The following is a 26,936-nucleotide window of genomic DNA, read 5'->3' on the forward strand; positions in this document are numbered from 1 at the left end:
ATAGAGAGAGAGAGAGAGAGAGAAGAGAAGGAGAGAGAATGAGCTGCTGATACCCTCCAATTAGTCCCGACACTTGGTATTGAAGATACACAGTTGATAGAAATTGACAGAGACCACCATGTGTACCACCGTGTGTACAACCATGTGTACCACCGTGTGTACCACCGTGTGTACCGTGTGTACCACCGTGTGTACAACCATGTGTACCACCGTGTGTACCACCATGTGTACCACCGTGTGTACCACCGTGTGTACCACCATGTGTACAACCATGTGTACCACCATGTGTACAACCATGTGTACCACCGTGTGTACCACCATGTGTACCACCATGTGTACAACCATGTGTACCACCGTGTGTACCACCGTGTGTACCACCGTGTACAACCATGTGTACAACCATGTGTACAACCGTGTGTACAACCGTGTGTACCACCGTGTGAACCACCGAATGTGTACCACCGTGTGTACCACCGTGTGTACCACCGTGTGTACCACCGTGTGTACCGTGTGTACCACCGTGTGTACCACCGTGTGTACAACCATGTGTACCACCATGTGTACCACCATGTGTACAACCATGTGTACAACCATGTGTACCACCGTGTGTACCACCATGTGTACAACCATGTGTACCACCATGTGTACAACCATGTGTACAACCATGTGTACCACCATGTGTACAACCATGTGTACCACCATGTGTACAACCATGTGTACAACCGTGTGTACAACCGTGTGTACCACCGTGTGTACCACCATGTGTACCACCATGTGTACCACCATGTGTACAACCATGTGTACCACCGTGTGTACCACCGTGTGTACCACCATGTGTACCACCATGTGTACCACCATGTGTACAACCATGTGTACCACCGTGTGTACAACCATGTGTACCACCATGTGTACAACCATGTGTACCAGTATGTGTACCATCATGTGTACCACCATTTGTACCACCATGTGTACCACCATGTGTACCACCGTGTGTACAACCATGTGTACCACCATGTGTACAACCATGTGTACCACCATGTGTACCAGTATGTGTACCATCATGTGTACAACCATGTGTACCAGTATGTGTACAACCATGTGTACCAGTATGTGTACAACCATGTGTACCAGTATGTGTACAACCATGTGTACCAGTATGTGTACAACCATGTGTACCAGTATGTGTACAACCATGTGTACCAGTATGTGTACCATCATGTGTACCACCATGTGTACCACCATGTGTACCACCATGTGTACCACCATGTGTACCACCGTGTGTACAACCATGTGTACCACCATGTGTACAACCATGTGTACCACCATGTGTACCATCATGTGTACCACCATGTGTACCACCATGTGTACAACCATGTGTACCACCATGTGTACAACCATGTGTACCATCATGTGTACCATCATGTGTACCACCATGTGTACAACCATGTGTACCAGTATGTGTACCATCATGTGTACAACCATGTGTACCAGTATGTGTACAACCATGTGTACCAGTATGTGTACAACCATGTGTACCAGTATGTGTACAACCATGTGTACCAGTATGTGTACCATCATGTGTATAATTAATGCTTAATGACCTGTATATTTATGCATCTACTCTGTGCATAGTGGGGACTGGTGAAGATAAGGATGCATGCTGAGAAAAAAACATGTGACCACACTGTCCTTTGTAATATTGAGGCAGTCAAATATCCTCCCCTACACTAGAAAACAAGGTGATATCTAGAACTTAAATGGTTCTTCAACTGTCCCCACAGGAGAACCCTTTGAATAACCACTTTTGGTTCCAGGTAGAACTTTTTTGGGTTCCATGTACAACCCGTTCCACAGAGGGTTCTAACGTGGAACACAAAAGGTTTCTACCTGGAACCAAAAATGGTTATCCTATGGGGACAGCTGAAGAACCCTTTTGGAACCCTTTTTTCTAAGTGTGTATAGGAGGCATAGTGGCTAAAATCCCGTCTTCCGGACATCAAATAGTCTATTTCCCAAAGGTGTTTTGACAGGCCCACTGTACAGTACTAGATATAACTATACCGTGTCAAAATGGTTGTGACCCGACATTAACCATCATTCAACCAGACCCCCACAGTGGTACCCCTGGGTCACAGTGAATGGGGGGTTAAGGACGCTAATGTGGCCCAGTGGTTGCAGTCACGGATGTGGCGCTCATTGGCGTGCATGAGCACCGCCTCTCTATCTGCCCCGTGGCGGTGTGAGGCCGGATGGTTTGTTGTGCTACACACATGCAGAGCATCGACATGCAGATGGAAACTCTACCCAGAGCCATACTTTTAGAGAGTTATGCTTTTAGAATTTTGAATATTGTTATAATTCTAGACATTCAGTTACAAAGCATTGTTTAAATATTCCCTATGGTATATTTAGATTGTACATATTTTTTTGTTGATAGATGAACTGTAATATCTGGTGGTGACCCACGGAGTTGCAGGACTGATTATGTCACTTCTAGCTAATATGATTTGAATGATGCAGCAACACCAGATCAACACCGTCTTACTGGAGCTTTTACAGTCGCTGAAGCATCACCCAGGTTGGTGCTACATTTCAGTACTGGACAATCTAGTCTATCTACGGAGGAGGAGCTGTGACTATCGAAGACGACTAGGTTCCCGATGAAGAGTTCTGTGGCTGTCAGATGTCTCTACCTCCCTGCCTGGCTGTACCATCTATGTTCCCTCCTCTTAAGATACTTCCTTTTCCGAACTGCCGTTCATCTTAAGCTATGGAAGACAATTTTATTTATGTATTAATTGAATGTAATGTCTTATGTTGTTCTTCTCTATTATTTACGGTGGGAAATACACATGCGGAGATCATCCGTTCACCCTCACCACGTCTCACAAAGACACAGCGGTTGAAACCAAAATCTCAAATTTGGACTCTAGACCAAGAACAAATTTCCACCGTCTCTTCTTATTATTGGTGTCCTTTAGTAGTGGTTTCTTTACAGCAATTCGACCATGAAGGCCTGATTCACACAGTTGATGTTGAGATGTGTCTGTTACTTGAACTCTGTGAAGCATTTATTTGGGCTGCAATTTCTAAGGCTGGTAACTGTAATGAACTTATCCTCTGCAGCAGAGATAACTCTGGGTCTTCCATTCCTGTGGCGGTCTCATGAGAGCTAGTTTTATCATAGCGCTTGATGGTTTTTGCTACTGCACTAGAAGAAACTTTCAAAGTTCTTGAAATGTTCCATATTGACTGACCTTCATGTCTTAAAGTAATGATGGACTGTCGTTTCTCTTTGTGCTTATTTGAGATTCTTGACCTAATATGGACTTGGTCTTTTACCAAATAGGGCTGTCTTCTGTATACCAACCCTACCTTGTCACAACACAACTGATTGGCTCAAATGCATTAAGAAGGAAAGAAATTCCACAAATGAACTTTTAAGAAGGCACACCTGTTAATTGAAATGCATTCCAAGAGAATGCCAAGAGTGTGCAAAGCTGTCATCAAGGCAAAGGGTGGCTATTTGAAGAATCTCAAATATAACATATTTTGAATTGTTTAACACTTTTTTGGTTACTACATGACTCCATATGTGTTACTTCATAGTTTTAAAGAAAAACCCATGAATGAGTAGGTGTTCTAAAACATTTGACCGATAGTGTACACTGAACAAATGTGACAGTCAGAGGCTTGTTCACTCTGGCCCTCTCCTATTTTCACAGCACTGAAATGGAACCCCGCAGTCATCAAGTTCTAACAGGTTCAGGTGATGCTGGTGTTCAGGCCAATGACGAGAGAGGAAGCTAGCTAGCGTGACAACAACAGCAACCTGACTGACAGTTGCCCAAATGTAAGCACCAGAGGGTGACAAAGGGTTAAATGTTTGTGTCGCTTTAGATGCATCTTTGCAACTCAGAATATAATTGATTCACACATTATTGTCAGACTCTCTGAAAGGTTACTAGTCATTGGATGCTCATTTAAGTTATATAAAGCTTATATAGCTACTGTACATGGCTGTTGTGTGTGACCCTGGTGGGGACATTTTAAAATAGTCACTAAATATGTTTCACATTTCAATGAATAGATAGAATGATAACTTTTTGTAAAATAACCATGTGTGCTTCAAGGGTCATTATGTAACATAATGTACAAAATGTTTGGAAGGCATTGTTATGCCTAGATCACTTAGTGGCATGAAAAGTTACCAAACACAGAGCAATACCGTCGCCCTGGATGGGGTCTGAGCCACGTTATGTATCGCATCGATGGAAACCAAGCAGGAGATAAAAGGAGCGGTAGAAAAGAGTGGCGAGGGAAGGATGACACTGAAGTTGACTGATTGAATTAGAAATGTATCTTCACGTCTCCGTGTAATTGATATGTGATTATGACACGCTGAGTGAGCCGTGCGGAAAATGAACTGTCTTTCGTGCCACAGTGCACCACTGCTCTACACTCCACTCCACCCCAAGGAGAAAAGTGAAACTGGCTCCGGCCACCAAGGCTTACTCGCTCCCTGGCTGATGAGCTGTGAAGCGTTTGATTCTGGCAAGCAGGACATTTCCCACCAGTTCTCCCTCTCAAGAGGGGCACCTCTCTGCAATCCCAGCGGTCATCTGAGCTGGCACCCCTAATGAGCTCTGTCTCTCACAAAGATTCCCTCGGAATCCCTTTCCCCTCTGCCTCAGAACTCCGGAATGCAATGTGACTGTCTGGCTGGCCAGAGCTATGCCCCACTCGGAGTCTTCCCAGCTTGGTGCTTGCTAAATCCTACTCTTTTTCAGTATTCTTTTGTTTGTATCTTTTTTTAGAGATTAAAAGTACATTTACATTGTAATACTACTGACAGATAACTTTCTAACTCCGCCCATAACTTTAGGACTTTAGAGCATTCACAGAAGGCATGAATTATTGAGTCACTCTTAGTTTTACACTTAAGACATGACTCTGCCGTTATGCTGTTAAATCCAACTCTCACTGACTAATCAGCAGTGGAAAGAGGAGAGGCCAAGAGAGAGAGGGGAAGAACTAGAGAGAAAAAAATCAACTAATTGCATTGATGAAAAAAAATCCTTGGCTTCTGTTCAGTTTGACCACAGGGTTATGTGCTTGTGACATGGGGTGGTGGTGGTGGTGGTAGTCGTGGTGTGGATAGAGCTGGACACTGTGTCCACACTGTGTGTGATGGCCATCTGTGCTGCAATGATGGGGTTGAATATTCACGGATATGAGAACGTGTTTTTTCTTTACGAAGTTTGTGCGTAGGTTCCTTGAGTATGTGCACACAGAACAATGTGTAAAGAGAGTTTACAGTTTTGATGTGGGTATGAGTGTGAGTGTCTCTGCGAATAAGGATTTGTATGTTGATATGAATTTCAAATTGTGTGTGTGTGTGTGTGTGTGTGTGAGAGAGAGTGTGAGATAGAGAGAGAAAAAATAAAGAGAGAGGGGGAGAGAGAGAGAAAAAACAGAGAGAGAGTGCAAGGGAGAGATTTGGATTTGTGTGTGTGTGTGTGTACACATTGTGAATGAGTCGGAGCTGGTGTGCAGTACACTGCTGGGCGATGGCCTAATTCAGCAGGGCTGAACTTCAAAGGGCCCTAGTGCTGCAAGGGCTTCAGCAGAGCTGCCACTGATATGGCTCTAAAACACAGAGACAGTGGGGGCGAGAGACTACACCATCAATAGATTAAATACTGATATCGCAGAGCAAGAGGCATTTTACACTTGATGAGAAAAGATGAGAGTGTGAGCAGGCAAGCAAGTGAAAGGGAGAGCATGAGAGGGAGAGAGAGAGAGAGAGAGAGAGAGAGAGAGAGAGAGAGAGAGAGAGAGAGAGAGAGAGAGAGAGAGAGAGAGAGAGAGAGAGAGAGAGAGAGAGAGAGGAGAGAGAGAGAGAGAGGGAGAGAGAGAGAGAGAGAGAGAGAGAAGAGCATGAGAGAGAGAGAGAGAGAGAGAGAGAGAGAGAGGGAGAGGGAGAGAGAGAGAGAGAGAATGGAGAACTCCACAGGGAGGATGTTAAAAAGACAGAGAAAGTGGTGGTAAGAGAGACATCTGTCACAGGCAGTCTGTTCTGCCATGTTGCAGCAATGGAGAGGACCCCCCCCCTCCAATAAACAGAAAATATGCTTAACTTAATTTAAACACATCTCTCTCTCTCCTCAGTCTACCCCACTCTCCATCTCTCTCTTCCTCTACCCCACTCTCCATCTCTCTTCCTCTACCCCACTCTCCATCTCTCTTCCTCTACCCCACTCTCCATCTCTCTTCCTCTACCCCACTCTCCATCTCTCTCTTCCTCTACCCCACTCTCCATCTCTCTCTTCCTCTACCCCACTCTCCATCTCTCTTCCTCTACCCCACTCTCCATCTCTCTTCCTCTACCCCACTCTCCATCTCTCTCTTCCTCTACCCCACTCTCCATCTCTCTATTCCTCTACCCCACTCTCCATCTCTCTCTTCCTCTACCCCACTCTCCATCTCTCTTCCTCTACCCCACTCTCCATCTCTCTCTTCCTCTACCCCACTCGCCATCTCTCCCTATCTTTCTTTTCATCTACCCCCTCTATATCTCTCAATCTCTCTCTCTCACTCCCTGCCTCTCTTGTTCAGCTTCACAGATCTCTTTCCCCCTATAGCTCTCCCTCTAGTGCAGTTTGGTGCAGTAAGCTGATTAGCCCTGAAAAGCGTACACATGCCCTTACACTGCAGATTAAGACACCTAGCCGTGAACTCCTGTGCTGTGACAAAATGACCCTGCCTCTCCTCTCAACTACATCTGGGGCACTGAAATCACAGTGTCTCACACTCACATGTGTGAGCACACTCACATACATACTGTACACACTTTGTCTCTCTCTGACAGAGACACATTCTCTTTCTCTCAAGCACACACACACGCCTAGTTCTCTAATCTTACAACTAAAACTTAAGTAATGAAATCACTCTCTTTCTCACACAGACATATGTTACTATCATTAGACTCTCCCTTTCTGTATACTGAAATGACTCAATTTAAACTCACACAAATGTGGCTTGGGTTTGGCAGCTGAAGTAAGCCCTCCCTATTTGAACATGAGAAGATTCTAATTTCCAGAGCGCTAAGTACCCTGCCTGCCTGTACTTGTGATGGAGCGTGCATTGGGCCATCTGTTATGCTCACGTGAAAAGCTTTAAAGGGATGTGTTTGGGAGATCAGCCATTCCTTTCGGCTGCTCATTCTCACTCTCTCACTCTATCCTCTTTTCACATCACACTGTCTCATCCCACTCTCTCGCTCTCTTTATCACTCTCACTACCACTCCCCACTTCCTTCTCTATTTATGTTGTTATTTTTGTCTTTTAATTTCTCTATTTTTAATTTATTTTTATTTTTATTTAAGGTGTGGATCATCTTTAATAATGTGGATAGATCGTTGCTTCCATTAATGTAATTGTATGCATCATTTCCAACCCCCCTTATATTTTTGTGGTAAATATATGTATCTATATATATACATACACATACCCACACACACATATATACATACATACATACACTAATTGAGTGTATGTAAACTTCTGTCCCACTGGGAATGTGATGAAAGAAATAAAAGCTGAAATAAATCATTCTCTCTACTATTATTCTGACATTTCACATTCTTAAAATAAAGTGGTGATCCTAACTGATCTAAGACAGAGAATTTTTACTAGGATTAAGAGTCAGGAATTGTGAAAAACTGAGTTTAAATGTATTTGGCTAAGGTGTATGTAAACTTCCGACTTCAACTGTATATTTGGGTGGGAATATATATGTATGTATGTATGTATGTATGTATGTATGTATGTATGTATGTATGTATGTATGTATGTATAGCCAAATACATTTAAACTCAGTTTTTCACAATTCCTGACTCTTAATCCTAGTAAAAATTCCCTGTCTTAGATCAGTTAGGATCACCACTTTATTTTAAGAATGTGAAATGTCAGAATAATAGTAGAGAGAATGATTTATTTCAGCTTTTATTTCTTTCATCACATTCCCAGTGGGACAGAAGTTTACATACACTCAATTAGTATTTGGTAGCATTGCCTTTAAATTGTTTAACTTCGGTCAAATGTTTAGGGTAGCCTTCCACTAGCTTCCCACAATAAGTTGGGTGAATTTTGGCCCATTCCTCCTGACAAAGCTGGTGTAACTGAGTCAGGTTTGTGGGCCTCCTTGCTCGCACACACTTTTTCAGTTCTGCCCACATATTTTCTATAGGATTGAGGTCAGGGCTTTGTGATGGCCACTCCAATACCTTGACTTTGTTGTCCTTTAGCCATTTTGCCACAACTTTGTAAGTATGCTTGGGGTCATTGTCCATTTGGAAGAACCATTTGCGACCAAGCTTTAACTTCCTGACTGATGTCTTGAGATGCTCAAAAAAATAAAGGGAACACTTAAACAACACAATGTAACTCCAAGTCAATCACACCACTGTGAAATCAAACTGTCCTCTTAGGAAGCAACACTGATTGACAATAAATTTCACATGCTGTTGTGCAAATGGAGTAGACAACAGGTGGAAATTATAGGCAATTAGCAAGACACCCCCAATTAAGGAGTGGTTCTGCAGGTGGTGACCACAGACCACTTCTCAGTTCCTATGCTTCCTGGCTGATGTTTTGGTCACTTTTGAATGCTGGCGGTGCTTTCACTCTAGTGGTAGCATGAGACGGAGTCTACAACCCACACAAGTGGCTCAGGTAGTGCAGCTCATCCAGGATGGCACATCAATGCGAGCTGTGGCAAGAAGGTTTGTTGTGTCTGTCAGCGTAGTGTCCAGAGCACGGAGGCGCTACCAGGAGACAGGCCAGTACATCAGGAGACGTGGAGGAGGCCGTAGGAGGGCAACAACCCAGCAGCAGGACCGCTACCTCTGCCTTTGTGCAAGGAGGAGCAGGAGGAGCACTGCCAGAGCCCTGCAAAATGACCTCCAGCAGGCCACAAATGTGCATGTGTCTGCTCAAACAGTCAGAAACAGACTCCATGAGGGTGGTATGAGGGCCCGACGTCCACAGGTGGGGGTTGTGCTTACAGCCCAACACCGTGCAGGACGTTTGGCATTTGCCAGAGAACACCAAGATTGGCAAATTTGCCACTGGCGCCCTGTGCTCTTCACAGATGAAAGCAGGTTCACACTGAGTCTGGAGACGCCGTGGAGAACGTTCTGCTGCCTGCAACATCCTCCAGCATGACCGGTTTGGCGGTGGGTCAGTCATGGTGTGGGGTGGCATTTCTTTGGGGGGGCTGCACAGCACTCCATGTGCTCGCCAGAGGTAGCCTGACTGCCATTAGGTACCGAGATGAGATCCTCAGACCCCTTGTGAGACCATATGCTGGTGCGGTTGGCCCTGGGTTCCTCCTAATGCAAGACAATGCTAGACCTCATGTGGCTGGAGTGTGTCAGCAGTGCCTGCAAGAGGAAGGCATTGATGCTATGGACTGGCCCGCCCGTTCTGAATCCAATTGAGCACATCTGGGACATCATGTCTCGCTCCATCCACCAACGCCACGTTGCACCACAGACTGTCCAGGAGTTGGCGGATGCTTTAGTCCAGGTCTGGGAGATCCCTCAGGAGACCATCCGCCACCTCATCAGGAGCATGCCCAGGCATTGTAGGGAGGTCATACAGGCACGTGGAGGCCACACACACTACTGAGCCTCATTTTGTCTTGTTTTAAGGACATTACATCAAAGTTGGATCAGCCTGTAGTGTGGTTTTCCACATTAATTTTGAGTGTGACTCCAAATCCAGACCTCCATGGGTTGATAAATTTGATTTCCATTGATAATTTTTGTGTGATTTTGTTGTCAGCACATTCAACTATGTAAAGAAAAAAGTATTTAATAAAAATATTTCATTCATTCAGATCTAGGATGTGTTATTTTAGTGTTCCCTTTATTTTTTTGAGCAGTGTATTTTGTGAAGTGCACCAGTCCCTCGTGCAGCAAAGCAACATGATGCTGCCACCCTCGTGATTCACGGTCGGGATGGTGTTCTACGGCTTGCAAGCCTCACCCTTTTTCCTCCAAATATAACGATGGTCATTATGGAAAAACAGATCTATTTTTGTTTCATCAGACCAGAGGACATTCATTTCTCCAAAAAGTACAGTCTTCAAATCAAATCAATGTTTATTTGTCACGTGCGCCGAATACAACAGGTGTAGATCTTACAGTGAAATGCTTACTTACTTAACCAATAGTGCAAAAAAGGTATTAGGTGAACAATAGGTAAGTAAAGAAATAAAACAACAGTAAAAAGAAAGGCTATATACAGTAGCGAGGCTATAAAAGTAGCGAGGCTACATACAGACACCGGTTAGTCAGGCTGATTGAGGTAGTATGTACATGTAGATATGGTTAAAGTGACTATCCATATATGATGAACAGAGAGTAACAGTAGCGTAAAAGAGGGGTTGGCGGGTGGCGGGACACAATGCAGATAGCCCGGTTAGCTAATGTGCGGGAGCACTGGTTATTCGGCCCAATTGAGGTAGTATGTACATGGATGTATAGTTAAAGTGACTATGCATATATTATAAACAGAGAGTAGCAGCAGCGTAAAAGTGGGGTTGGGGGGGACACTATGCAAATATTCTGGGTAGCCATTTGATTACCTTTTCAGGAGTCATATGGCTTGGGGGTAAAACTTTTGAGAAGCCTTTTTGTCCTACACTTGGCGCTCCGGTACCGCTTGCCATGCAGTAGTATAGAGAACAGTCTATGACTGGGGTGGCTGGGGTCTTTGACCATTTTTAGGGCCTTCCTCTGAAACCGCCTGGTCTAGAGATCCTGGATGACAGACGGTTTAGCTCCAGTGATGTACTGGGCCGTACGCACTACCCTCTGTAGTGTCTTGCGGTCGGAGGCCGAGCAATTGCCATACCAGGCAGTGATGCAACCAGTCAGGATGCTCTCGATGTTGCAGCTGTAGAACCTTTTGAGGATCTCAGGACCCATGCCAAATCTTTTTAGTTTCCTAAGGGGGAATAGGCTTTGTCTCATCGTTGTCGGTGATCAGGCCTACCACTGTTGTGTCGTCTGCAAACTTAATGATGGTGTTGGAGTCGTACCTGGCCATGCAGTCGTGAGTGAACAGGGAGTACAGGAGGGGACTGAGCATGCACACCTGGGGAACTCCAGTGTTGAGGATCAGCGTGGCAGATGTGTTGCTACCTACCCTCACCACCTGGGGGCGGCCCGTCAGGAAGTCCAGGATCCAGTTGCAGAGGGAGGTGTTTAGTCCCAGGATCCTTAGCTTAGTGATGAGCTTTGAGGGTACTATGGTGTTGAACGCTGAGCTGTTGTCAATGAATTCTCACATAAGTGTTCATTTTGTCCAGGTGGGAAAGGGCAGTGTGGAGTCAAATCAAAATCAAATCAAATCAAATGTATTTATATAGCCCTTCGTACATCAGCTTATATCTCAAAGTGCTGTACAGAAACAGAGTGCAATAGAAATTGTATCATCTTTGGATCTGTTTGGCGGTATGCAAATTGGAGTGGGTCTAGGGTTTCTGGGATAATGGTGTTGATGTGAGCCATTACCAACCTTTCAAAGCACTTCATGGCTACGGACGTGAGTGCTACGGGTCTGTAGACATTTAGCAAAAAATTGCGCCGGAAGGAATGGCAGCTATACTTTTTGTGGCTGTTTATTTACCACCACAGACAGATGCTGGCACTAAGACAGCACTCCGTCAACTGTATAAGGAAATAAGCAAACAGGAAACCACTCACCCAGGCGGCGCTCCTAGTGGCCGGCGACTTTAATGCAGGGAAACTTAAATCAGTTCTACCAAATTTATATCAACATGTTAAATGTGCAACCAGAGGGAAAAAAATTCTAGATCACATGTACTCCACACACAGAGACCCGTACAAAGTTCTCCCTCGCCCTCCATTTGGTAAATCCGACCACAACTCTATCCACCCGATTCCTGCTTACAAGCAAAAATTAAAGCAGTATCTCGGTCTATAAAAAAGTGGTCAGATGAAGCAGATGCTAAACTACAGGACTGTTTTACTATCACAGACTGGAACAAGTTCCGTGATTCTTCCGATGACATTGAGGAATACACCACATCAGTCACTGACTTTATCAATAAGTGCACCGAGGACGTCTTTCCCACAGTGACTGTACGTACATACCCCAACCAGAAGCCATGGATTACAGGCAACATTCGCACTGAGCTAAAGGATAGAGCTGCCGCTTTCAAGGTGCGGGACTCTAACCTGGAAGCTTACATGCCCTGCGACGAACCATCAAACAGGCTAAGCGTCAATACAGGGCTAAGATTGAATCATACTACACCGGCTCCAACGCTCGTCTTATGTGGCAGGGCTTGCAAACAGACTACAAAGGGAAGCAGACTACAAAGGGAAGCACAGCTGTGAGCTGCCCAGTGACACGAGCCTACCAGATGAGCTAAATCACTTCTATGCTCACTTCGATGCAAGCAACACTGAGGCATGCATGAGAGCATCTTTGTCCCCATGTGCAGTTGCAAACATAGTTTGGCTTTTTTATGGTGGTTCTGGAGCAGTGGCTTCTTCCTTGCTGAGCAGCCTTTCAGGTGATGTCGATACAGGACTAGTTTTTACTGTGGATATAGATACTTTTGTACCTGTTTCCTCCAGCATCTTCACAAGGTTCTTTGCTGTTGTTCTGGGATTGATTTGCACTTTTCGCACCAAAGTACGTTCATCTCTAGGCTGCGTGGTCCCATGGTGTTTATACTTGCGTACTATTGTTCGTACAGATGAACGTGGTACCTTCAGGCATTTGAACATTGCTCCCAAGGATGAACCAGACTTGGCTGATTTCTTTTGATTTTCCCATGATGTCAAGCAAAGAGGAACTGAGTTTGAAGGTTGGCCTTGCAATACATCCACAGGTACACTTCCAATTGACTCAAATTATGTCAATTAGCCTATCAGAAGCTTCTAAATCCATTACATACATTTCTGGAATTTTCCAAGCTGTTTAAAGGCACAGTTAACTTAGTGTATGTAAACTTCTGACCCACTGGAATTGTGATACAATGAATTCTAAGTTAAATAATCTGTCTGTAAACAATTGTTGGAAAAATTACTTGTGTCATGCACAAAGTAGATGTCCTAACCGACTTGCCAAAACTATAGTTTGTCAACAAGAAATGTGTGGTGGTTGAAAAATGAGTTTTAATGACTGCAACCTAACTTCCGACTTCAACTGTATATATACAGATACACACTTCTTTTATATATACCTTCATTTATTATTCCCTCCAATCCCTACCACCCGGCAAGTAGCCTAGTGGTTAGAGCATTGGGCCAGTAACCAAAAGGTTGCAGGATCAAATCCCTAATGTAAAAATGTGTCATTTTGCCCCTGAACCAGGCAGTTAACACAGTGTTCCCTGGTATGCCGTCATTGTAAATAAGAATTTGTTCTTAAACTGACTTGCCTAGTTAAATAAAGGTTAAAACAATTGGAGTAAACTAATAAACAATAACACTTAGTCTTCTACTTCCAGCTTATACACATTTTACAGACACAATCTATTTTACAATAGTTATATCTCGTTTGTTTTTAGTCCTGGCCTTCCTCTATTTTTGATATCCATCCAGTTTGATTTCTACTTGCAACTGTGCCTATTTCACAAAAGTTGAACCTATATACATTTTACCGACCCTGTATGTTTTACATTGGTTATCTTGTTATTAGTCCCACCCTTCAGCTCCATTCAACCCCTCCCCATCTATCTCTTAACACCATCCATTTTGGATTTCTATTTGCCATATATTTGCCACTTCCTTCTCTTTATCTTACTCTATATCTCTTCTTTCTCTCAGTTCCTTTCTGTCTCTCCACCTGAGAGGAAGACTGAATTGAAGGCTTAGCCAGTACAATGGGTTTGCTGCGGTCAGCACAGTCCAGCCCAGCTTAGTGATTTAAAAGGCCCCTCTACCTACCTTCTCTCGTGTACACACAAACACACGCCGTGCTGAATTATGGTCTATTAAAGTCAATTCCCCCTCAGTGCACCATTGCGAGTCAAAAGTCATCAGTGTTGGGCTGTGCTGAGATATCTTTCTGTACTACAGTTAACAATGTACACAACACACAAGTTGTGTACATTGTTAGTTGCAAGGCTATTCTCATGTGTTGACCTACAAAGCAACCAATTCATTTTACACTGGTACATCTGATACATACATTCAGTTTATTATGTACAACACCCCATTCATGAAAATAGTTCGCTCCTGAAGACAGTGAGTCACGTGGCCATGGTTTGCTATAAAAAGCAGGCATACAGGCATTCAGTTACTGTTTGATTGAACGTTAGAATGGGCAAAATGAGTGACCTAAGTGACTCAGAGCGTGGTATGATCGTCGGTGCCAGGCGCACCAGTTCCAGTATCTCAGAAACGGCCTGGGCTTTTCACACACGACAGTGTCTAGGGTTTACAGAGAATGGTGCAACAACAAAAAACATGCAGTCAGCGACAGTCCTGTGCGCGAAAACAGTTAGTTAATGAGAGATCGGAGGAGAATGGCAAGAATCGTCCAATCTAACAGGTGGGCCACAAGAATAACGGCACAGTACAACAGTGGTGTTCAGAGTGACATCTCGGAACGCACAACTTGTCGGTCCTTGTGACAGATGGGCTATTGCAGCAGACGACCTCACGGGTTCCATTCCTATTAACTAAAAACATGAAGAAGTGTCTCCGGTGGGCACGTGATCACCAAAAAAAAACATTGCCTGGTCCAACAAATCCCAGTTCCTGTTGTGTCATGCTGATGGCAGAGTCAGGTTTAGCATGTGTCCTTGTCCCCATCCTGCCTGGTGTCAACAGTACAGGCTGGTGGCAGTGGTGTAATGGTTTGGGGAATGTTTTCCTGACACAAGTTAGGTCCCTTGATACCAATTGAGCAACGTATCCATGCCCCAATGAATTCAGACTGTTCTGGGGGCAAAGGGGGGTCCGACCCAGTACTATATGTACCTAATAGGGTGTACCTAATAAACTGGCCACCGAGTGTAATCAATAACTTCCTAAGATCCTGCCACTGTTTGTGAGTAAGATAATGCGCTTGTCTGAATACATGACGTGGTTGAGTGTTTCCCACAGACGTCAGTTTGTCAACTAATGTGAATTCAACATGAAATCAGCAAAACATTTCTCTATGACATTGAATTTAGGTTAAATGTTGGGTGAAAAAATACTAAATTCCATTATTTTGATGACTTTTTGCAAATCCAATCAGTTTTCCAAGTGAATTCAACATCATCACATAGATATTTGTTGTTGAAATGACGTGGAAACATAGTTGATTCAACCAGACTTTCCAATGAATCTCTCCCAGATAGAATTTCCTTTGTATCAAGTGAGTCCGCTGCCTTCTCTCTCTCTATCTATATATCCCTTGTGATGCATAATTCACCCTGAAAGTAACAACACACCAAACCTCTGGGTTCCCTTTTAAGTTCAAAAGAATGAATCATTTAAAATAAGTAATTGAATTGCACAATCATTTCAAGCTTCACTTACAGACAGTTTATACAGCGAAGAACTTGAAACCACAGTTACGCAACAGCCTCTTATTAGGTTCCCTTCTTTTGGCTGGATAAATATTTTATTGAAATTTTAGAAGCACCTTTTCATTTTGGGATTAATTAGTAAGAGATGCCAAAGAGGGCCTAGTATTGTTATTTTAATGTTTTAGCCTTTCAACGTATTTTTTGACAATTATTCCAACAGGAACAGGGACTTAGGGATTGCAAGAAGTAGCCCAGGCTATACATTACAATATTACAGATCCTTAAGAGTCTATTGACGCACCTGTGCTTCAATCCCCATCAAAATCTGTCAATTTAATTTTCAGATATCATTTTTTTTGTATGGGTTGCGTCTCAACCCATCACATCCACCTATGTCGACTGTCCACATCTGCGGTGGAAGGTGGCCGAGCTACAGTGGTGTATGTCAGACCATGAGACATCCCAAAAATCGGTCTTCTCACAAAAACATCTATAGGGCCCGAACGGTTTGGCCTAAAAACTATTATTCCACTTTATGGAAAGGGGAGACTCTCAAAAATACAATGAAAAAACATGAAAAATATGTGTACTCTTCACAAAACACAGTTTTCCACCACGATGCTAGAGTGGCTTATGCTACTTCCTGATGTTCAGCCAATAAAGTAGAAGCAGTATGTTGTTTACCACCGGTTGAACACCATGTGCAATATCATGAAGTAGCATTAGCCACTCTAAAGTTAGTATGATGGTGGCAAACAGTTATTTTCTTTTGGTACTCATATTTTTCCAGATAGTTAAGGAGGAAACCGACGCCCTTGCAGCCTGAATGGAGGATGTTTTATGTACGAGCCGGTCGCCGGGGGACATGAGTGTATAGCCAGCTGCATACATTCCAGTTGGACGCAGATCAAACGATGTAAAAGGAATAATAGCGCCATCTGCCGGCGGTTTAGTCTACACCGGATGTTTGTCGCAAGGCCAAGGCAGGTAGGTAACTGCAGGGTATTAATCAATTATTGATGAAGGACTTTCATGGGCCCTAGAGCGCAAAAAGGCCCACGCCCTTGGGCTAACCCTGTTTACACCGACAAGTAGGCTAGCTAGCCTAAGTAGCACAGAGTCCTAAGGGTAACGCAGTCAGTTTCAGACAGAAATAATCTTATCTTTTTAGATGAATGTCAAATGTCTACTTGATGTCATGCCAACATCATTTGGCGACAGATACTTTAATAGAGGATAATGAGAGAGTCATTTCAGGGCAAAAAGACTCAAGAGGACATGCTTCCTCCTAATCTTCTAGAAGTTCTACAAGCAAGAAACATTGAGCTGTTAATTAATTATTCATGGGTTCACACAAGAAGAAAGAGCAGTCAGTATGCATATTCATGTTTATATTAAATATTACTAGCCAGACCTTTGAAGGCAAAGGAAAGTACTCAGGGTGGAGAGGTGTAAAGTGGACTAGAGAGAGTTTTGCAGTACCCTATGTAAGGCCTACTACACAACTTGTTGGTGGTGATGGTGGTTTTCTAGTCCACAAATTGTTCAAATGGGCTGTCTAGTGTTCACAGTGTAAATTGTGAACGTGGTATATTGTTATATAAGAGCTGTCAGCTCTCCTTTGCCTTTTGGCTCGTCTCATTGGCAGTGAGTTGGAAAGGTTTTGTTGTGATGTAATTTGATGCTTAATGGTAGATGACAGTGATATGTGGTGTCTGTGTATAGGGTATCCCTCAGTCGAGTAGTGTTTGTTTCCTCCTATTGCCCCTTGCTTGTTAGTGAGGGCCTTTCCCCCTGCTGGCAATTGCTTCTCCATAGTAACAATTATGTCACTGTCACACACATCCAGCCTCTCATAGCCACATTCACACACACAACACCACAGAGAAAGAACAAACACACACATCTAAAAAGAATGACACAGTGTCATGGTTTCCGAAAGATCACTAGATCTCACAAAGTCTGTACAACAAATCAAACTCATTTATGTAGAATACAATTTGACAGTCATAGATGAAGCTATGTTTGTATTCTGAACAAAATAGATAAACCTAATATTATATTTAGTAATACAATTGTTGACAATGTCATTCCACTACCACTTGTAATTCTGTTGGTATGGGCAGGTAACAACACAACACATCCGCCACGCTGATCCTCATCACAAGGGCCCCTCAGGGGTGCGTGCTCAGCCCCCTCCTGTACTCCCTGTTCACTCATGACTGCACAGCCAGGCACAACTCCAACACCATCTTTTAAATTTGCTGATGACACAACAGTGGTAGGCCTAATCACCGACAACAACGAGACAGCCTATAGGGAGGAGGTCAGAGACCTGGCCGTGTGGTGCCAGGACAACAATCTCTCCCTCAACGTGATCAAGACAAAGGAGATGATTGTGGACTACAGGAAAAAGAAGACCGAGCATGCCCCCATTCTCATCGACGGGGCTGCGGTGGAGCAGGTTGAGAGCTTCAAGTTCCTTGGTGTCCACATCACCAACAAACTAACATGGTCCAAACACACCATGACAGTCGTGAAGCGGGCACGACAAAACCTATTCCCCCTCAGGAGACTGAAAAGATTTGGCATTTGTCCTCAGATCCTTAAAAGGTTCTACAGCTGCACCACCGAGAGCATCCTGACTGGTTGCATCACTGCTTGGTATGACAACTGCTCGGCCTCCAACCGCAAGGCACTACCCCCCCCCCCTCTCCACACCACTACCACTCTCCGTTGTAATCTATGCACAGTCACATTAATTAACTCTACCAACATGTACATACTACCTCAACTAACCGGTGCCCCCGCACATTGACTCTGTACCGGCACCCCCCTGTATATATTGTTAATTTTTACTGCTCCTCTTTAATTACTTGTTACTTTTATATCTTATTCTTATCCATATTTTTTGAAACTGCACTGTCGGTTAAGGGGCTCGTAAATGAGCATTTCACTGGAAGGTCTACACCTGTTGTATTTGGTGCATGTGACTAATACAATTTGATTTGATTTGACTTGTAATTCTCATTCTCATATTAACATTGTGTTTACTTGATAGCTACCTACAAAAATAGCTAGCTAGAACAAAGTGTTAATAAGATAAATTCATTTAAAAAGATTAAAAGCAATACAAATAAGTTCTCCAGTATTCTCTGGTGAAATGATGCCGTGTATCCATGTCTCTGTGTGTCATGCATGCATGGGAGCGTCTGTCTATGTAAGGTCATGGATGTTTGATAGTGCAGTTGTTAACCTTTCATGCTGTCGCCATGACTGGAGCATGCTACCGTACTTTGAGCTGTGAGCTTCACAGACGTGTTCTGGCTAATTGTAGACCTGATGTGAGTGTGTGGGCAAATGTGCAGAGCTAAAGCTACAGATGAGGTGGAAGACACAAGCTCTCCATCATGCTATCCCCCAGAGTGTGTGTGTGTGTCGCCAGAGCCCATCAGAGGATTAGCTCATCCGTATTAGCTCAATCTGACGCCATCATGCATTAACTATACTGAAGTAAATTATAAACGCAACATGCAACAATTTCAAAGATTTTACTGAGTTACCATTCATATCAGGAAATCAGTCAATTTAAATAAATTCATTAGGCACTATTCTATGGATTTCACTTGACTGAGTATACAGATATGCATCTGTGGGTCACAGATACCTTAAATAAAGGTAGTGCCGTGGATCAGAAAACCAGTTAGTATCTGGTGTGACCACCATTTTCTTCATGCAGCGCGACACATCTCCTTCGCATAGAGTTGATCAGGCTGTTGATTGTGGCATGTGAAATGTTGTCCCACTCCTCTTTAATGGCTGTGCGAAGTTACTGGATATTGGCAGAAACTGGAACACGCTGTAGTACACATCAATCCAGAGCATCCCAAACATGCTCAATTGGTGATGTCTGGTGAGCATGCAGGCCATGGAAGAACTGGGACATTTTCAGCTTCTAGGAATTGTGTACAGATCCTTGAGAAATGGGGCCGTGCAATATCATGCTGAAACATGAGGTGATGGCGTCGGATGATTGGCACAACAATGGGCCTCAGGATCTCATCACAGTATCTCTGTGCATTCAAATTTCTATTGATAAAATGCAATTGTGTTCATTGTATGTAGCTTATACCTGCCCATACCATAACCCCACTGCCACCATGGGATGGGGCACCTCTGTTCACAATATTGACATCAGAAAACCCCTCGACCAAGCCATTCACGTCGTCTGTGGTTGTGAAGCCGGTAGGATGTACTGCCAAATTCTCTAAAAAAGGTGGCTTATGGTAGAGAAATTAACATTAAATTATCTGGAAACATCTCAGACAGACATTCCTGCAGTCAGCATGCCAATTGCAGGCTCCCTCAAAAGTTAGAACATCTGTGGCACTGTGTTGTGTGACAAAACTGCACATTTTAGAGGGGCCTTTTGTCCCCAGCACAAGGTGCACCTGTGTAATGATCATGCTGTTTAATCTGCTTTGTTTAATCAGCTTCTTGATGTGCCACACTTGTCAGTTGGATGGATTATCTTGGCAAAGGAAAAATGCTTTGTATATTTGTAGACAAATTAGTGCACAAAATTTGAGAGAAATAAGCTTTTTGTGCTTTTGGAAAATTTCTGGGATCTTTTATTTCAGCTCATGAAACATGGGACCAACATTTTATATGTTATGTTGCACTTATATTTTTGTTCAATATACATGAGCTCTTTTAAAACCGCCCATTAAAGAATGGTACAAAAGAATAGTACGAGAGTAGGTGTTCAAACCCATCTGGGGTTAACCAGTAGATTCAACATTGGGACATTTCATTGTTCTATATTGCACCACACTCACACACACACACACACACACACACACACACACACACACACACACACACACACACACACACACACACACACACACACACACACACACACACACACACTGTCTGACTTGAGGCAAAGCCCTCAAGCATGTGCAAGGCGTGTGCACTCTGTCCGCACGAACACCCACCATTGCAAACTGTGATTGATGTACTGCAGACGCATTAACAGACAGCCCAGTCTTTTGACCTTCAAATCACCTACCTCGCCATCCACCCTATTTCTGTTCCTGACTTGGTATGTTCTGGCTAGAACCTGGTTTGTGTGGTGTCGGAATGGGTCACCGAGCTGAAGGGCTTGGGGGCTGGGGTGGGGGTTGGGGTTTAACAAGCCCCCATGCAGATTAAATACCACACTGTACATTCTGCTAGTGTCTGTGAGGAGAGAGGGAAAGGGTGAGAGGCGCATTGTGAGAGAACGGCGGAATAGCACAAGGCATAAAAATGTGTACTGGGAGAGGGACACTACATAGAAAAAGGGAGAGCAGATGGCTAACAGAGACATTTAAAAAGAGAGGAAGACAGAGCGAAATGTATATCACAGCGTCCAGCTGCTCTCTTGTCACTGAGAATAACGATCACTCTCTTTTCATGTTTTTCCCCTTGTTGTAATGGTTCCCTTCTCATACCTTGCTTCTATCCCCCTCTCTCTCTCCCTCTCCCTCTCTCTCTCCCTCTCTCTCCCCCTCTCTCTCCCTCTCTCTTTCCCTCTCTCTCTCTCTCTCCCCCCTCTCTCTGTCGTGTGTATGCTCAACCTGTCTCTATTTCTATCATGCTTTCTCCTGGACTTACATGTCTCTCTCTTTTGACCTTTCTCCATCTTTCACATTTTGTTCTGTTATCTCTCTCTCTCTCTCTCTCTCTCTCTCTCTCTCTCTCTCTCTCTCTTTCTCATTCTCTTTCTTCTCCCTCTTCTCTCTCTGTTTCCCACTCTCCCTTAAAGAACCAATGCAGTCAACCAGGATTTTCCTTGTTTAAAAAAAATATTTTCACACTATGACGTTGGAATAATATTGTGAAAATTATGATAATGCCCTTTTAAGTTTAAGAGGTGTTTAAATAGACCAATAAGAAAGAGAGTTCCAAACATCTCTACCAATAACAGCTAGTTTTCAGTTTCCCTCTCCCCACACCACTCCCAGACAGTCCTAGCTAAATCTTGCTTGAGAAATTGCTCTTTGCAAAGAATCTATTTTTGTTTCTCTTTGACCATTTTAATTAAAAGCAATCCCCAGTAGGGCACTTAATTGTTACCCAGAAATGATTTGATATGGCGATTAAAAACAGCTGCATTGAGCCTCTAAGGCTCTGATTTGTGGATTCTGTCACATTTCAGCAGCTGGAATCGCTGCTCCATCTCATAGTGAGGCTTGGGAAACAGGCTCTGTGCACCGCATAGTAGTGACATGTTTAATGTCTCTAATGAGATCATTATACATTGTGCAACTGTTGCCTTTCTAACATAACATCTGTATTTATTATTATGCATCCTTGATAATAAAAAGTAGAATGAGGCATTGCAATTAAGATAAACAAACCTTCATATCATAAAAAGCAGCATTAATATTAATGGGACGTGTTTTTACAACATCTTCCTTATTTAATACCTACAGCTGCTATAATAGCACTATTTTTCTGACTTCATAGGTCAAGGTCTTGCCCGTGACATTTTTAATCAGTGATTCAGCTCCCTTTTGACGAAAGCAGATGAAGCGTACAGCTGCAGGGTTTATTACAAAACATAGACCTACACATGTCTCAAGTAAAGACTCCCTTGGAACCTTATATTGCCCATCCACATGCTCTCGCACACAGCATGATACAAAGGTACATAGATAGAATACTATATGAATTCACACTTAATTAAACACTCCTTGCATGTGGCAAATACATGCACTCTCACAAACACACAGGCACACACATGGCACACACACTATGACACACAGGCACGCCACCCTTTACCATGCTTGACATTTCACCCATTTTGCACCCACCACATGTAAGCTGTCCAATGACATTTAAGCAGCACTGCAGCAGAGAGCGAGGACAGAGAGAGCGAGGGACAGAGAGAGCGAGGGACAGAGAGAGCGAGGGACAGAGAGAGCGAGGACAGAGAGAGCGAGGGACAGAGAGAGCGAGGGACAGAGAGAGCGAGGGACAGAGAGAGCGAGGACAGAGAGAGCGAGGGACAGAGAGAGCGAGGGACAGAGAGAGCGAGGGACAGAGAGAGCGAGGGACAGAGAGAGCGAGGGACAGAGAGAGCGAGGGACAGAGAGAGCGAGGGACAGTGGGGAGAGGGGGGTCGAAGGGGTTTCCAGGGGTCTCTTTTCCAGAACACTGACCAATGGCTCTATAAATTCTGTCCCCCACATTTCCCTAAATGTTCCATGCCTCCCTCTCCCAACCCTCCTGCATGGTCTTCCATACCAGTTTCTATTACCTCTGCCACTCTTCATTCTTGCTCTTTATTTCTATTTTCTTTCCAATTTTACTCCCTTAGTCGCTCTTTGTTTCTCACCTTCTTCTGCCACCTCACAAACCCTCCCCCCTCCATCTCTCTGTCTCCCCATATCCTTCCTGTCAGAGCAGCATTTCTGCATCTCTTTATGTTGATCTCACTTTCTTTGTTCCCTCTCTCTCATCCTCCGCTCTTTCCCTATCTGTCTCCCCACCCTCCTCTGTGTTTGGATGAATGATTGAGAGGCTCCATTCGACGACAGCCGCAGGATTGGAACGTCAGTCAACAGGAAATTCTCACTCCTCCCTTGCTGTCGTCAGATCACTGGGAGGCCAGGGGCTCTTTGATCCCCCATAATGCTGCCTGATCGTGGTGTCAGCTCCGACTCTCTACAAACATCTCTCTAGGCACTGTGTGCTGAGATCAATACCACTTCCACGAGGGGGCTTCTCTCCCTGCACCATGTCCTCCGAGCACTTGCATACATCTGAAAATCCACTCTGTACACCCTTATCAAAACAGTGGAAGTCTGAGTAAGCACACGCTGTAGTTTAACACTGTGCCAAGTGACTGTGTTTGACACTGGCTCTCCGTGTGTCACCAATGACTCTTGCTGTTCTGTCCCATGTGTTTTGACAGGTAGCCCCTCTTAATCACCTTCACCTTGGACAAGACTGTCTGGTAAATACAATCAAAGCAATGAATGTGCTGTAACACACCATTCCTAGGGGAGGCTAAGCACAAGGGCAAGCATGGGCACTACCCAATATTTTTTGTGGTTTTGGAGATCTCTCCATCCTCTTCTCTTGACTTAAACCTGGGTTGTCCACAGTCACTTCCTTTGTTCCAGAGCTCTAGTGCTGTAGCAGAGGCTTGTTGACAAATGGTGTCTGTCTCTCACACAGCAGTGCACCTGCAGCACTTTGATGGACTCCCTCTGCATGGGTTCTGGAGGAAGCCCTTCCCTTCCTGTCACTCTCCAGTGATTGATGGATGGGTCCTGGACCGTGGTGCTGTATGCTCCAAACATCACTCTCCCTATAACTGGTACTGGGATCGATCATTTTAGGCCTCAGGCACTGAACTATAACCTCCCTGGTGGTGACTGTAGGTGCATCCTCAGTCTAGACGGGACTAGGATCTCATGAAACAGAGAAACAGATGTCCTGTCACAGTTTAAGTTAAAGTCACAGTGTCTTTCATTCCCCCATGGGGCCTCCACCCAAGTTCGCCATATTTTCAATGGGCAGAAGATGAGCATCAGCTGTCGTGACAGACATTTTTGCTTTTTTTTCTCTTACAACTTGGTTGCGCAATCTTTACCCATGATTAAGTCTAAAGGGTCTCTGGTCCGGTCAGACGTCTTAATTAGGGGATGCCAGCTATGACACATCATAAGCAGTGTGCACTGGCTTTTAGTTATGGGATTGCTTCCAATCAGAAATGTTTCAGCTACAGAAATGAACACAGCAGGTATTCAAACAGGAGAGTAGATCTATTAAAGCACACAGTGTGACCTTCAGCGAAACAACGGAATATACACTGCTCAAAAAAATAAAGGTAACACTAAAATAACACATCCTAGATCTGAATGAATGAAATATTCTTATTAAATACTTTTTTCTTTACATAGTTGAATGTGCTGACAACAAAAAATGTGCTCACACAAAAATTGTCAATGGAAATCAAATGTATCAACCCATGGAGGTCTGGATTTGGAGTCACGCTCAAAATTAATGTGGAAAACCACACTACAGGCTGATCCAACTTATTATTTTGATGTAATGTCCTTAAAACAAGTCAAAATTAGGCTCAGTAGTGTGTGTGGCCTCCACGTGCCTGTATGACCTCCCTACAACGCCTGGGCATGCTCCTGATGAGGTGGCGGATGGTCTCCTGAGGGATCTCCTCCCAGACATGGACTAAAGCATCCGCCAACTCCTGGACAGTCTGTGGTGCAACGTGGCATTGGGGGATGGAGCAAGACATGATGTCCCAGATGTGCTCAATTGGATTCAGGTCTGGGGAACGGGCGGGCCAGTCCATAGCATCAATGCCTTCCTCTTGCAGGAACTGCTGACACACTCCAGCCACATGAGGTCTAGCATTGTCTTGCATTAGGAGGAACCCAGGGCCAACCGCACCAGCATATGGTCTCACAAGGGGTCTGAGGATCTCATCTCGGTACCTAATGGCAGTCAGGCTACCTCTGGCGAGCACATGGAGGGCTGTGCGGCCCCCCAAAGAAATGCCACCCCACACCATGACTGACCCACCACCAAACCGGTCATGCTGGAGGATGTTGCAGGCAGCAGAACGTTCTCCACGGCGTCTCCAGACTCTGGCACGTCTGTCACATGTGCTCAGTGTGAACCTGCTTTCATCTGTGAAGAGCACAGTGCACCAGTGGTGAATTGTTGTTCTCTGGAAAATGAAAAACGTCCTGGGCTGTAAGCACAAACCCACCTGTGGACGTCGGGCCCTCATACCACCCTCATGGAGTCTGTTTCTGACCGTTTGAGCAGACACATACACATTTGTGGCCTGTTGAAGGTCATTTTGCAGGGCTCTGGCAGTACTCCTCCTGCTCCTCCTTGCACAAAGGCGGAGGTAGCGGTCCTGCTGCTGGATTGCTCCTCCACGTCTCCTGATGTACTGGCCTGTCTCCTGGTAGCGCCTCCATGCTCTGGACACTACGCTGACAGACACAGCAAACCTCCTTGCCACAGCTCGCATTGATGTTCCATCTTGGATGAGCTGCAGTACCTGAGCCACTTGTGTGGGTTGTAGACTCTGTCTCATGCTACCACTAGAGTGAAAGCACCGCCAGCACTCAAAAGTGACCAAAACATCAGCCAACTGGAACTGAGAAGTGGTCTGTGGTCCCCACCTGCAGAACCACTCCTTTATTGGGGGTGTCTTGCTAATTGCCTATAATTTCCACCTGTTGTCTATTCCATTAGCACAACAGCATGTGACATTTATTGTCAATCAGTGTTGCTTCCTAAGTGGACAGTTTGATTTCACAGAAGTGTGATTGACTTGGAGTTACATTGTGTTGTTTAAGTGTTCCCTTTATTTTTTTGAGCAGTGTATTATCAGATCAACTTGGTTCTTCACTAAGTTCTGCTCTCAGCCATTAAGTGGTCTCACTTTATTTTACAATGGACATGACTCTGTCTAACACAGAACAATTTGTGGTGTTTATTTCATGAAAATGCTGTGACCTTCAAATATACACACAACATTAGGAACACCTGCTCTTTCCATGACATAGACTGATCAGGTGAAAGCTATGATCCCTTATTGATGTCCCTTGTTAAATTAACTTAAATCAGTGTAGATGAAAGGGAGGAGACAGGTTAAAAAGTGATTTTTAAGCATGTCAACAATTGAGACATGGATTGTGTATGTGTGCCATTCAGAGGGTGAACGGGCCAGACAAAAGATTTAAGTGCCTTTGAACGGGGTATGGCAGTAGGTGCGGGGCACATCGGTTTGTGTCAAGAACTGCAACAGTTTCCCGTGTGTATCAAGAATGGTCCACCACTCAAAGGACATCCAGCCAACTTGACACAACTGTGGGAAGCATTGGAGTCAACATGGGCCAGCATCCCTGTGGAATGCTTTTGCCACCTTGTAGAGTCCCTGCCCTGACGAATTGAGGCTGTTCTGAGGGCAAAAGGAGGGGGAGGGGTGCAACTCAATTTGAGTAAGGTGTTCTTAATGTTTTGTACACTCAGTGTATGTTAAGGATTCTACCACTTGATCTTTAGCACACATCCAATCGGAAACACATCACCCCACTGGTAATGATGGGCTTGAGACCTGCAGGGGTTAGGTGGAAACTGTAGACTCCTTTTGGCTCCGGAGGCTCATCTATGAAAGGGTTAGGTCTCATTATGACGGAATAACAGAGCCAGAATGGAGCCACATCCCCACTCAACGGCCCGGAAGCCATAATATCAGTACGTCAGCAGCCTGGCTTATCCCAGTAATTTAATGTATAGCCACGCACATCTCTGAGGGGCTCAGCTTCCC

The 26,936-nt window shown here is 44.3% G+C and overlaps 1 protein-coding gene across 1 annotated transcript in view; it reads right to left on the reverse strand.

Moving 5' to 3' along the window:
* The window catches only part of LOC115110406 (protein shisa-8-like), an 81,303-nt gene that overhangs the window by 18,395 nt on the left and 35,972 nt on the right, over window positions 1-26,936 (reverse strand). The gene's annotated exons all lie outside the window — the stretch shown is intronic.

The sequence above is a fragment of the Oncorhynchus nerka genome, linkage group LG26 (genome assembly GCF_034236695.1).
Source record: "Oncorhynchus nerka isolate Pitt River linkage group LG26, Oner_Uvic_2.0, whole genome shotgun sequence".
NCBI classification, from domain to species: domain Eukaryota; kingdom Metazoa; phylum Chordata; class Actinopteri; order Salmoniformes; family Salmonidae; genus Oncorhynchus; species Oncorhynchus nerka.